We start from the raw sequence: 14,515 nt of genomic DNA on the forward strand, positions 1-14,515 counted from the left end.
TGAGCGATTTCTCTCTTCATCCTAGTCCACCAGAACCTCTGGCGTAGGTCCTGATACATTTTTGTGCTACCGGGGTGAATGGTGAGAGGAGATTCATGAGCTTCCTTAAGGATTAATCGCCTTAGGTTGCGCACTTTGGGAACTACTAGTCGATTCCCGAAGTATACGACTCCTTGATCATTAACGGAGAAACAATTCGCAATTCCTTTCTGAATGTTTCTCTTGATGCGGGAGATTCCCGGATCTACCTTCTGTGCGTTGATAATTTGATCCGTAAGGGTAGGTTTTGCCACCAAGGTGGAGAGAAAACCTTGAGGTACAATGTGAAGGTTAAGCTTCCGAAATTCCTCATGGAGAAGCGGTTGACTTTGTTGTAACATCAGGTTGTTACAATAAGATTTACGACTTAGCGCATCAGCCATGACGTTGGCTTTCCCTGGGGTATAGGTTATCCCTAAGTCGAAGTCTGTGATCAATTCAACCCAACGTCTCTGCCTGAGATTCAAATCCGGTTGGGTGAAAATATACTTCAGACTTTGGTGATCAGTGAATATTTCGCAACGATTACCGAGGAGATAATGTCGCCAGGTCTTAAGTGCATAGACTACGGCTGCAAGCTCTAGGTCATGAGTGGGATAATTCTCCTCATGTGGGTGCAATTGCCGTGAAGCGTAAGCAATTACGTGTCGATCTTGCATGAGAATGCAACCTAGTCCTTGTCGCGAGGCGTCGCAGTAGATAACAAAGTCCTTGGAGAAGTCTGGCGGTACCAGTACGGGAGCAGAGGTCAGGCGTCTTTTCAGTTCCTGAAAGCTGTGCTCACATTGTGGAGTCCATTCGAACTTCTTATCTTTCTTGAGGAGTTCAGTTAGAGGTTTAGCAACCTTGGAGAAGTTCTCGACAAAGCGACGGCAATAGCTCGCTAAGCCTAGAAAACTCCGAACTTGCTTGACTGATTCGGGCGGAGTCCAATCAAGGACGGCTTGAACTCGCTCAGGGTTAACAGCAATACCTTTACCAGATATTACATGACCCAGATAGGTCACTTCTGACAACCAGAATTCACATTTAGAGAATTTGGCATAAAGGCGATGCTCTCGAAGTTTCTTCAACACTAGCCTTAGATGTTCGGCATGTTCTTCCTCGTTCTTGGAGTAGATGAGTATATCATCGAGATAAACCACGACGAATTTATCCAAATACTCCATGAAGATTGAGTTCATTAACCGAGAAAAGGTGGCTGGAGCGTTGGTTAATCCGAAGGACATAACGGTGTACTCGTATTGGCCATAGCGAGTAACAAAGGCCGTTTTAGGAATGTCCCCGTTTCTGATTTTGATTTGATGGTAGCCCAACCTCAAATCCATCTTGGAGAAGACTGAGGATCCAGCGAGCTGATCATACAGGTCGTTGATCCTGGGAAGTGGATATTTGTTCTTGATTGTGACCAAATTGACAGGTCGGTAATCTACAACCATCCGGTCCGTACCATCCTTTTTCTTAACGAATAGGACGGGGCAAGCCCACGGAGATGAACTAGGGCGGATGAAACCCTTTTTCAAGGATTCATCGAGTTGTTTCTTAAGCTCGGCTAGTTCTAGGGGTGCCATCTTATAGGGTCTTCTAGCAATCGGAACGGTTCCTGGAATGAGATCTATTACGAACTCAACATCCCTGTCAGGTGGAACACCTGGCAATTCCTCTGGAAAGACATCCGGGAAGTCACGGACTACCGGAACGTCCTCAAGGTCTGGCAAAGGGCTGGCGTTAAGAGAATATAATTGTCGCTTGGCTATTCGGGTCAAGACATTGACTATCTTCCCCGAAGGATGGGTGAGTTGAACAGTCCTAGAGAAGCAATCAATTTTGGCTTGATGAGCTGACATCCAGTCCATACCCAAAATGATATTAATATCCGAAGATTTAAGGGCTATCAAGGATGCAAGGAAAACAAGTCTGTCGACTTGGATCTCATTTCCATAACTTACCCTAGAGGTCTGCCATCTAGACCCAGGGGTAGAGATTTCCATAGTGGATGGCAAGTCACAGAATGCAACGTTATGCAAACGGGCATAACTTTCAGATATAAAAGAATGAGAGGCTCCTGTATCGAAAAGAACGGATGCCGGGTGGCAATTAACAAGAAGCGTACCGAGAACGACGTTGGGGTCCTCTTGAGCTTCTTCGGCAGAGATACAGTTGACATGGCCACGTGAAGCGGTGACCGGTTTGGCATGGAACACCTTCCCTGTCGGCTTGCCACGGCCAACAGCTTTAGCAGATTGATTGGGGTTGGTCTGGGGACACTCGCGCATATAATGACCAGATTCCCCACACTTGAAACAAGTCACGGAACTGGTACGTGGAGGAGCATTATTGGATGGACCCCCATAGGGCTTGGCCGGTGCAGACTGTTGAACAGGGCGAGGCGCCTGGAAAGATGGCCTCGGTGTGAACCTGGGTGGCAGGGCGGTATTGGGTACCCACACGCGGCGTTTCTGAGGACCAGCACCGGATGAGGAACCCATATCACGTCCATGCTTGCGTGTTGCATCATAATCAGTCTGACCAGTTTCAGCACTGATGGCTTTGTTGACAAGTTTCGAAAAAGATGTGCACTCATGCAGACGGAGGTCGCGGCGAAGCTCAGGGCTAAGGCCCTTTCGGAACCTTGCTTGCTTCTTGGCGTCAGTAGAAACTTCCTCAGTTGCATATCGTGCGAGATTACCAAACTCTCTGCTATAGGCATCCACAGAAAGTCGGCCTTGGGTGAAACTGCAAAATTCTTCACGTTTACGGTCCATGAGACCCTCCGGAATGTGATGTTCACGGAAAGCCTCACTGAACTCAGCCCAAGTGGTGACATGGCCCGCTGGGCGCATGGCTCCATAATTCTCCCACCATAGACTGGCGGGGCCTTCAAGATGATATGCGGCGAAGGTGACCTTGTCAGCCTCCGCTACCAACGCGGAACGCAGCTTGTGAGAGATACTGCGAAGCCAGTCATCAGCGTCGAGAGGCTCGACGGAGTGGTGGAACGTGGGTGGATGCAATTTGATAAAATCACTGAGTGACACCACGTTAGCCCTCTGATGGTGTGCTGTATTCTGTTCTATACGCTCCAACAAACGGTTTGTCTCCCGCTTGTTTCTCTCAGCTTCCATCATCACCTCGGCTAGTGAAGGAGGATGAGGCAGATTTTCATTCCTGGCTTCACTGCCTTCGGCCTGCTCTTGGGAAGCAGGATTAGCGCGCGTGTTGACCATCCTAGGTAGACAAGACAATGATTTAGTCAGGATGGTAAAATTCCGACATAGGATACATAAGGTAAGGAATAACTCGAAATGCAAGATGATCATCCGTATGACATGGTAGATACAGAAACTGCTTCTTTATTCCATCGTCATGCACACCATACAAGGTTTAGTACAAGACCAAACAAAGTACTATTATGGTGAGAAAAGGATTACATCTCGTCAGAGGCATTCCAAGCTCCTATACATTATTTTCTACACCTCCGGAAAGAGTACAAACTAGGACATATCCCACGAGTCACGCGGAACGATAGATGACACAGCTAGTGCGAACTAGTGATGCTACCCCTAACTCAGACCGATCCGTAGTAGTCCTCATAAAAGTCACCTCCATAGCCTGGAAGCTCAACATGTTCATCCGGAAACAGACGATCTCGCGGAGCTTGTGGACCATAGGGGCTAGGATGAGGCCTTGGACCAACAAACGGTGGCCTGCGGGGACCGCGAGGTGGGGTGATGCCTCCTACATCACGCCAAACCATCACGTCCGGCAGAGCAGATCTCACAGGATAGAGATCGCGCATATCCGAATATCCAGCTTGCACCGCCGGTGCGAACCGAGTCAAAGTGGCCCAGTGATCGGCACGGGTATTGAAGAGCTCTAACCTTAAGGCCCGATTTTCACGGTCCTTATCCTCGAGCATCTCAGCAGTGGTGCGAGTCCGTGAATCCTCCTGAGTGGAGTCAGCATAAATAGCTTGGAGATATCCTTGTGCTCCCGGAAGTGATCCTGGCATATACCGGAAGTCAGAGTCCCGAAATAAACCAGATCTGACTCGCATAATGGTCATCATAGAGTAGGCGGCATCCTGCACAGCCATCTCGATAGTAACCCCGAGTCCATAGGAGCAGTGAAGAGGCTCAGTGGATCCAGGATAAGATGGAAATATCCTGACAGTGCAGAGATACTGGCTTTGATTAAAATCTCGGAATTGCTCTTCGACCGTGTACTCAGGATACCAGCGGTATCCAGCCTCAGTCATTACCCTGACCAACTTAGCAGTATGGCCGGGTACATCTAGGCATCGAGTTAGGCGAACCACTTGATTGAGGTCGCGAGTGGCCATCTGAAAGCATAATCATAATGCAAGGCATTAGAATTTCTAGCAAAATTTCGGCAGCATAACAGCTGTAAATGCTCAAAAAGGATATTGAGACATTTGACAAAGGATTTCGTACACACCCAACATCATCATATCAAAGTTCTGGAACCATTCTAACAACATAATGTGGTAGTAGAACTGAACTAGGCTTGTAACCATCAAACTTATAAGGTACTACTGATTAGTAACACGTGATCCTGATAGAGAGAGTAGATCCTAATTCCTTAACCCCCGGTGGAAGAATGGACTGACTCAGATCAGAAAGTCATAAGGTATAAGGAGTAAAAAGAGCCTTACGTTCCAACCCACAAACAATTCCCCTACATATAACTAAAGAATTTCTAGACTCAACATCGACCAGTTTGGCTTGGAGAACCTACAGGCAGTCCTGCTCTGATGCCAACGCTGTCAGGACCCCGACTCGATGTCACATCGATCTAGCTGGTAACACCTCATATCACTTTGCGGCCTCACGCACGGTATCCCCACGGGTGTCGTCTTACCTTTTCCCGGGACCGTTTGCGCCTTTTGGCTCGCGTATATGAAAGTGTCGCTAGCATCCATATGATAAAGAGCCCGGGCTGACATGACTAGTCGTAAACCCAAAGTGGCACAGACTTACAGGGACAGGCATCCATGACCCAGCTTCGAACGTGTCGGTCATCAGCAAGTGGGTCCGGGCTGTAGCACTGGGCTAGCAGGACTCCGGTAAACCGGGCTGTAGCGGGCTAACAGGACTCCGGTACTCAAAGCGTGACATTTCCCCGAAGGGACAGACACAGGAACGAAGAAGGACACATGCCGGCCAGCCTAAGTGTTCCAGAGCAGTAGCAAGCTACCATGGCTCAGCGGTAACACTAGGAGACATTTCCCGGTAAGAGAGGCTACTAAAGATAAACAACTAGATAGTCAGATCCCACACATACCAAGCATTTCAATCATACACACAATATGCTCGATATGTGCAAATACAACGAAGCATCACAACATGACTCTATGACACAAGTACTTTATTTAAGGCTCAGTGAGCCATACATAACATACACACAAAGGTACGGGTCTCACGACCCAACATACAAGTCATACAATCATACAAGCCAGCAGCGGAAGTAACTTGTCTGAGTACAGACAACTAGTAAAATAAAAGAGGCTTGGAAAGCCTCTGGCTATACTATGTGGTCCTTCACAAGCTCAGGGTCACCACCTGGGTCTTTAGCCTACTCGTTGATGTCAACGTCTACATAGAACCCATCAGAAGGGGTTGCAGCGTCTTCTGTAAAAATGTAGATTATAGCAACATGAGTACAAAGGTACTCAGCAAGACTTACATCAGATCCTACATACATGCATAGTATCAAGAAGGGTTGGTGGAGTTATTGCAGCAAGCCAGCTTTGACTCTTGGCTAGGCTATCCTACGATACTTCAACTTGAAATAGTTTTGCGCACACGAGTCCACTATTCACCACTTCAATACACTACCGAGGATCCACCTCCGTCCTCCTACGGAGGAGCCATCCTCGGCACTCACACTTATCTTGAGGCTTTTAGTAGTTTCCATTTACTTGTCTATGAACTGTATAGGCAACCAAGTAGTCCTTTACCGCGGACGCGGCTATTCGAATAGATCATGTTAACCCTGCAGGGGGTACTTCTTCATACACGCTCTCACCACTTACCGTCGTTTACACGACATGTACTCGGCAACCTTCAAGCGGAAGCCCAACGTGGGTGTCGGCCACGACCTACCTAATCACCTAAGCCTCCAGTCCAGGTTTATCGCCTATTCAGGTTCCATCCGCAGGGAGTCCGGCCGAGGTTTCCCATACGGCCCCGAACGATGTGAACAGGGTTCCCGAGATACCTAACGGGTATTCGGTACACCCGGCCACGTACCTACCGCATCACAGCCCACCCCTACGGTCAGCGCTGTCCACGGCCTCCAGTAGGCTACAAACACCAGAAACTACTTGCAACTCCTGGACGGAGAACTAGGGTGAATAAGAAGTCGAGAGGGTCCATTGGTTTCGGGCCCAATGCATGGTAGTAGCTGATTCTTAAATCACACATACAGATCTCAGTGCTTAAGGTCGGCTTCAATGAAACAACCCACCATGTACTCCTACATGGCCTCTCATCGATACCTTTACCAAATCGTGTTCACCACACCACTCTCATTACCGACATAATCATTTCACTCTAGCCCATCACCCAGATGAACCAGACCTGACACGACTCTAAGCATAGCAGGCATAGCAAGGTAGGAACAACACATACATATGGCTCAATCAACTCCTACACATGCTAGTGGGTTTCATCTAGTTACTGTGGCAATGACAGGTCATGCAGAGGAAATGGGTTCAACTACCGTAGCACACAGCAGTTTGAATCGCGTTGTCTTAATGCAGTAAAAGAGAGCAGGAGCGAGAACATGGGATTGTATCGATATGATCAAATGGTTGGTTGCTTGCCTGATGGTTCGATGCACGGATACGGTTCTTCGTTAGGGTAGTCACGGTACTCCTCGGGGACAGATCCTGTCGTAAAGGATAACGATACACAGGCATCACCAAACAATGTGCAACAATATGATGCATGCATGAAACATGGCAATATGAGTGTGTTGGGCTAATGCAACTAAAGCCAGAAGGGTTTGAACAAATTTGAATCAAAGATTCAAATTTCAATTTCAAATATGGCCTTTTAAAGTGCTTTTCCTTGTTCTGATTAAAACATCCATTTAACTTGTTGGATCATGCATGAAAATAGTACAGATGGATAGATTGGATTTTTCTGATCATTTTTCATATATAATTTGTCCAATTTGGAGTTACAGAATAAAAGTTATGAATTTTTGAAGTTTAATTAATATTCTGGAATTTCCTGATTTAATTTAAATCCAGAAATATCATTTACTGCGTCAGCCTGACGTCACAGTGACATCAGCAGGTCAACAGGGCTGGCTCGGGTCAAACCTGACGTGTGGGGTCCACACGTCAGTGACACAGGGGCTAATCCCGTGTTGACCCGGGCTGGTTAGCTTTGACTAAGCCCTGGGGCCCACTTGTCAGCGTCAGTAGGTGGTGGTTTAGTGGCTAATTAACTAGGCCATGTCAGCTCGCCGGAGTTCTGGCCGGCGGCGACCATCAGTGCGGCGGCGATAGTGGTTTTGGTCGTTTCGGCCACCAAATGAACCGCGGAGGCCACCGGAGTGAAGCTGAGGACGACCCGCGGCTCTTGGCGGAGTCCGTTGGGGTCGGGGTGGCCGGAGTCGACGGCGGCGAGCTCGGCTGCGGCGGCCGGGGTTCGGTCGTGCACGGGAACGGTGTTGCAGGGTGTTAGGGGGGGTGTTGGAGCGTGCTACGTGCTCCTAGTGAGATGTGGAGCACGATGGCGTGCTCGGTTGGGCGCTACGGCGATCGTGGCCACGACGGCGACATCGCCGGCGGCGTGAAGCTTTCGGCCGCGGTGGGGCTAGGGCCTAGGGGTCGGGAGAGAGCAGGGGAGAAGGGGGAAACGGTGGCGTAGCTCACCGCGGTTGCAGTGGGCGTCGAAGCGGGCTCGGGGACGCGTCGGAGACGACGAATTTGACGGCGACGGTGGTCGGAGTCCGAAGAGGGGAACGGCGACGTGGCGGCGATGCAGGGCTTCCGGGGACCCGTGGAGCGGTGGGGAGGAAGAAGGAGTCGAGGCGGAGCTTCTGAGCTGGTCGGGGAAGCGAGGGGTGGTCGGAGACGGTGGCTAAGGCGAACGGCGGCGACGGTGAGCTTCGGCCGTGAGAGAGAGAGAGTGAGGGAGAGCCGGGGGAGAGTGAATGGGGTGTCGGCGAGGTCGGGGCGACGACCAGAAGACGATCCACGCGGCGCAACGGCGACCAGGGCGATGCAGAGAGGCTGGGTGGTGCGTGGCGAGCTCGGGCGCGCCATGCTCACCTCCCTGCCTGCTCTGGCGAGGGGAAGCAGCTGGCTGGCACGGGCCAGCACAGTGCTGGGCCGGCTGGGCTGGGCCGCACAGGTAAGTCTTCCCCTTTCTTTATTTTCTGTTTTTATTTAATATAACTGCGACTTTGTTGAATTAAATAAAATACCTAGGCAACTCCAAAAATCACCAAACTACTCCTGGTCCATAGTTGGATTATTTCCAACATGAAACATTTTAGTTTGGAGATATTTGAGCATTTAAATATTTTATATAATTTTAAATGCCCAAATTCAAATAGTTATGATTTAATTCAAAACCCTAGGATGGCCTAGGAAAATGTGCACCACTTTTGGCAGAGGTTCTGAACCAAGGCAAAAATGATGGGCATTTTAGAAGGGCATTTCAGGTTCATTGAAAAAATTATTTTAGTAAACCCTAGTTGGTTTCAGAGGGGACTGGGGGTTCTGTCATCCCCATTTCAAGTTTCTGATGAATGAGTAAACATGATGCAACACTCTAATGCATAACTAGCTAGGGTGTGACATCTACGGCCTCCTCATCAAATTCGGGCAGTAGTTTTCGCTTTGGGTAGCTCTTTGTTCGGCGACTATCGCCGTATTTGTCTGCGGTGTTGAGTACTTTGATCCATCTGATCTTGAGCGCATCTTCCTCTGTTTTGAGCTTCCGCTTCTGCTTTTTCAGGCTACGCGCAGTGGCGACGAGCCTTTTGTGGAGGTTCTTTTGCTCCAGCAACTTGTCCGGCGTGAGATCGCCCGGACTGTTATCTTTGCCGGGGACGGATCGTTTATCCATATTGTCCTGTTCGGACGGTTGCTCGATAGCATGTTCACCGTCCACCGGTTCGCCCTGCTCTATGGCTGGGTTTGTATGGCTGCTGTCTTTGTCGAGGCGGGATTTTGAGCGGCGCTTACGTCCCCGTTTTGACAGCTTTTCGAGGGAATGATCCCTCGTGACGTTCCGTTGTTCCTCGTCGTCGCTTCCTTTAGGTGTGTCCACCATGTATACATCGTGAGATGAAGTGGCTGTCCAGTGCCCTATAGGTGCTGGTTCATGTTTGTCTTCTACATCGTCGTCCATACCGTTGATGTCTTCGGAGTCGAAGTCGAGCACGTCGTTTAAACTTTCGACAGTGGCTACGAAGTGGGTGGTGGGTGGGCTTCGAATTTATTCATTGTCCGCATCCCAACCTTCCTGACCATAGTCCGGCCAGGGCTCTCCTGATAGAGAGAGAGACTTTAGTGAATTCAGGATGTCGCCAAAGGGCGAGTGCTGAAAGATGTCCGCGGCGGTGAACTCCATGATCGGTGCCCAGTTGGATTCGACTGGCAGGAGCGCGGAAGGTTCGGAGTCCGGAGAGGAGTCCGGCACCTTAGAGTCACAAGCTTCGCAAAGGACAGGGTTGGTGTTCGGCTCAATCGCCGTAGAGATAGCAGCCCCCGAGGCGGTGTCCAGCCACCCGTCCTCGATCGGCGCAGTCGGCTCCGAGCTAAGGGTCAGAGCGGACATTGGTGCGGCTCCAGGGCACTGTCCGACGGCAGAGCTAGATCATACCCTTCGTGACAGTGCGGCACGCTTGGCTGTGGCTCGAACCCGTCGAGGATCAAGTCTCCGCGGACGTCAGCCGTGTAGTTCAAACTTCCAAATCAGACCTGATGGCCAGGGGCGTAGCTTTCAATCTGCTCCAGATGGCCAAGCGAATTGGCCCGCAGTGCAAAGCCGCCAAATACGAAGATCTGTCCGAGGAGAAAAGTCTCACCCTGGACCGCATCGTTGTTGATGATCGGAGGAGCCATCGGGCCTATGACGACACAGAGGAACTCTCAATGAAAGCACCAATGTCAGTGTCAAAACCGGCGGATCTCGGGTAGGGGATCCCGAACTGTACGTCTAGGCGGATGGTAACAGGAGACAGGGGACACGATGATTTTACCCAGGTTTGGGCCCTCTCGATGGAGGTAAAACCCTACTCCTGCTTGACTGATATTGATGATATGGGTAGTACAAGAGTAGATCTACCACGAGATCAGAGAGGCTAAACCCTAGAAGCTTGCCTATGGTATGATTGTTCTTCGTCCTACGGACTAAAACCCTCCGGTTTATATAGACACCGAAGAGGGTTAGGGTTACACAGAGTCGGTTACAATGGTAGGAGATCTACATATCCGTATCGCCAAGCTTGCCTTCCATGCCAAGGAAAGTCCCATCCGGAAACGGGACGAAGTCTTCAATCTTGTATCTTCATAGTCCAGGAGTCCGGCCGAAGATGATAGTTTGGCTATCCGGACACCCCCTAGTCCGGGACTCCCTCACTCGCGCTCAATGTTTTGAAAAACCCAAGTACTACGCGCTCCTCTCAAAGAGCCGAACTCCTTGTCATGGACCGGAGCCTCGGTCGTCAGACTCGCGGGGGAGGGGCGAGGTCTGAAAAAGGAAAAACGCAAGAAATCGGTTCAAAAAACGAGAAGCAAGAGCAAAAACATTCACGAGATATACACATCACATAAGTACTTAAAGGCCCATGGCCAGAGTTCATTACACCCAAAAAACCCCAGTGGGTGGGTGGACCTGCTACCTAACAGCAAATTTCTACTAAGTCATCTCGGGCGTCTCCAGCGCCGGGTCACGATGTCGACGGCTCTCCCCCGGCGGCCTCCGGGTCCAGCCAAGTACCGGTGTCCTCCTTGGCACCCCCGTCGCGGCAGACTCCTGTCTCCTCGGAGGTGCCCTCCGGGTCATGAAGAAGCAGGCCGTAGTCGTCGCCGGACATGATTCCGCCATCTTCTACCCGCCTCAGGTGGAACTCGTCGTGGAAGGCGAACTCGGCGATGTAGCTGGCCCAGGAAGCAATCCGGCCAGCCTGCTCCTGCAATTGTTGCTCCGAGCCGGCCCGCTGGCCCATCAACGCGTCCAGCTGCAGGTCCGGGTGCCAAGACAACACGAATTGGAGCGTCATCTCGGCGCCGACACGAGCAGCGGAGACGCGCCCTCGTGGAGCCGGTCCGGCCCCATCTCCAGCCATCGCGCCAGCCGCGTGAAGCTGCTCGGCGCAACGGAGCCCGGCCAGAGGGTCGCCGTCATCGCCGTGCCGGCCTGGGACAGCCGCCCCATCTGGTCACCTAGGACCCGAAGGCGGGCCTCGGCGGCGGTCATGATCTCCGGGAAGGTCCACGCCACCTGCGGGTCGGTCCCGGAGCCAACAGCCCCCAGCGGGTTGCGCTGGAAGCGGACGGCCTCCTCCGCCAGCCGGTGCGTCTCCGGGAAGGCCCCTGTAAGAAAACAAAGCAAGTCAAAAAAAGGACATCAAGGACCAAAAAGCCGGATCCCAACCCGGCAAAACTCAAGAAAAGCACTTACTGGAGAAGGATTTTTCCAGGTGCTGCGCTTCGAGCAACGTACCGTGCTGCTCCTGATCAATGGTGCGGTCCCGCTCCTGGAGCGCCTTCTCCAAGTTGGCCACCTTGGCAAGGGCCGCCTTCAGCGTGGTGTCCTTGTCCTCGGCCGCCTTCTGCCCCTTCAGGCACTCCACCTCGGCCTGAAGCTGGCCCTTGTCATCGGCTAGCCTGCCGCTTTGCTGGTCCGCCTCGGCCAGGGCCCATAGCGCCTCCACCACCTTGGAGGCCTCCGCTTTAAGGAGCTCCACCTCGGCCTCGAGGCGGCTCTTGTGGCCCGCCAACTGCTCCCGCAGCTGGTTGGCTTCGTCGAGCGACCGCCGAGCCGCCGTCACCTCCGCCTTTGCCTACACCTGCGCCACCTCGGCCCCGAGACGGCTGGTATCGGCGACAAGCCGGTCGTAGTGATGGCCGGCCCGGAGCAGCCGGGTCTGCCGGGACAACACCTCGGCTGCAAAAAGAAGATTCGTAAAAGAAAGAGCAAGACTTAAGATTTTGGCCCAACTGTTACACAGTTGGCCTGAATCTCAGGGGCTACACCCAGTGGGTGTGCTAGCGCGCCCCCACTAGAAGAGAGCACGAATATTGCAGAGCTCCTCCTCCTTGGCGGCGAGCTGCTCCTTGAGCTCCCGGTATTTTCCCAGGAGGCGGTTGAACGCGCTGACCCGGTAGGCGTCTAGTTGCTGAAGAAGGCAGCGATCAAAACAAAGACAACATTCTAAATATTTGACCCAACTACTACGTAGTTAGACCGAACCTCAGGGGGCTACATCCGGTGGGTGTGCTAGCGCGCCCCCACAAAGTGGAAGCTGCGAAGAGAACTTACCAGCACGACGCGCTCCAGATCCCGCATCCGCTCCACGTCAGCCTGGGTGAAGGCCTCGATCTGGTTCGTTCGCCCGCGCAGACGGTGGCTGACGGCGTCCATCGCCGCCTCCTCCTGGGTCTGGGGCCGAAGACCACGGCACCCCCGCTCCGTGCCGGCTGTGACACGGTGGCCCGACGCCCCCTTGCCGGGGCACCACGGCATGCTCCCCGCTGGCCACTCCCGCCACGACCAGCGCCTCCTCCGCCGCCCTCTCCGGCGCCGCTGACGACTCGGCCATCGGCACGGCTTGCGACGCCACCGATGACCAGCCGCCGGGACGACTTGCGACGCCGCCATCCGCGGTGCCTCCTCCGACGCATGGGGCATCCCTTGCGGCGCCACCCATGGCGCCTCCTCCAAGATGGCGATGTCGCCGCCTCCGTCAACCCCCGTCCGCTCGACAATGTCGACTCGTGGCGGGGTGTCGTCCTCCACCTCCATGATCTCCAGGTCGAGGTCCACCACATCAGCCCGGCCTCCTCGGCCGTGCTCCCTCACAGACGACGGCTCGAAGACTGTCTCTGCCACCATCGTGCCCTCCGGCATCTCGCGCCACGCCGGCTCCTCGCCGGCTCGCGCCCATACCGCCGCAGCATCGGTCCAGGCCTGGACCGATGCCGCCTCTAGCTCCGCCTCGGCCCTGTTCCTGTCCCGCCAGGCCAGGCCTTCGGCGTCGGTCGGGTCCAGGCCGAGGTCCGGATCTGCTGGCTCCTCCTCCTCGTCCTGGTCGACGGGGCCGGACCAGCTCCTCGGGAACGCGGCCTCCTCAGCGTCCGTTGCCCTCGACAGCGCGATCGGCGACCTGAAGAAAAGAGGAAATGAACAAAAAGCAAGGCCGGCTCAACTACTCGGATGTGAACGGAAGAAGAAACTTACCCCGGCAAAACCAGGACGGCGGCCCTCGCTGGCCTCCCGGCACCGCGCCTCCTCTTAGCCGGCCTCGCGCTCTCGGCCGGGTCCGCCACACGCTTCGGGGCCCAGGGCCGCGGTGCAACAATGTCCTTCCCATGCGGCCGGCTCGGCGCCGCCCCCCGCGACGACCCGGCTCCAACCGCGTCGCCGCCTCCTCCACCCAACGCCACTGCGTCAACGATATGCATCAGCATCACCCGCGCCGTGTCGCGACCGTCGACCCAAGAAGCATGTAAAAGAAGGCAAAAGGCAGGACTTACCGATGCGGCGCCCAGCGCCGACGTCGACCTCGTCCTCCTCCTCTCCGTTGTGGGCCTCGGGCTCCTCTGATGCCGCCCGCACCACCTGCGACGAAGCCCAGGCGTAAGGGTACCAGATGGCATTCAGAAGCACCTCCCTCGTCTTGTCGGGACGAATGAGGAGATGCGTAGCAGCAAAGTAAGAAGACCAAATACTCACCAGAGGCGCCGGATTCTAATGGATGTACGGCGCCTTGCCGAACCGCCAGTCGGCCCCCAGGTTGGCCTTGGAGATGTCATTGACCCGGCGCGCGATCTGGTCTGCCGACAGGCGCACCGCCCCCATGCGGTTGGGGTCTTGAAGACCGGCCATCTCGCCAATGAGGCAGGTGCGCCGCTGCAGCGGAAGGACCCAGCATGTGATGAAGGCGGTGAGAAGGTCAGTGCCGGTGAGCCCCTCCCCCGTCTTCATCACTGCTACCCGCTCGCAGAGATTGAGAATCTCCTACGACGGGTTCCTGGGGTAGTAACCCCAGTTCATCTTCGCCCGCGGCGGCGCAATGGCGAAGACCGGAAGGTTGATGCGGTCCGTGCCCAGGTTGCGGACGTAGAAGAAGGAATTCTGCCAGTTATTGGCAGAATCCTCTAGCGGAATCTTGGGGCAGTCCGCCCCCGATCGCTTCGAGATGACGGTGGCGCCGCAATCGGCGAACTCCCCGGTCGTCAGCCCCTGCTGCTTCAGGGAGAAGA

This window comes from Triticum aestivum, chromosome 6B (genome assembly GCF_018294505.1).
Source record: "Triticum aestivum cultivar Chinese Spring chromosome 6B, IWGSC CS RefSeq v2.1, whole genome shotgun sequence".
Classification (NCBI taxonomy): Eukaryota; Viridiplantae; Streptophyta; class Magnoliopsida; order Poales; family Poaceae; genus Triticum; species Triticum aestivum.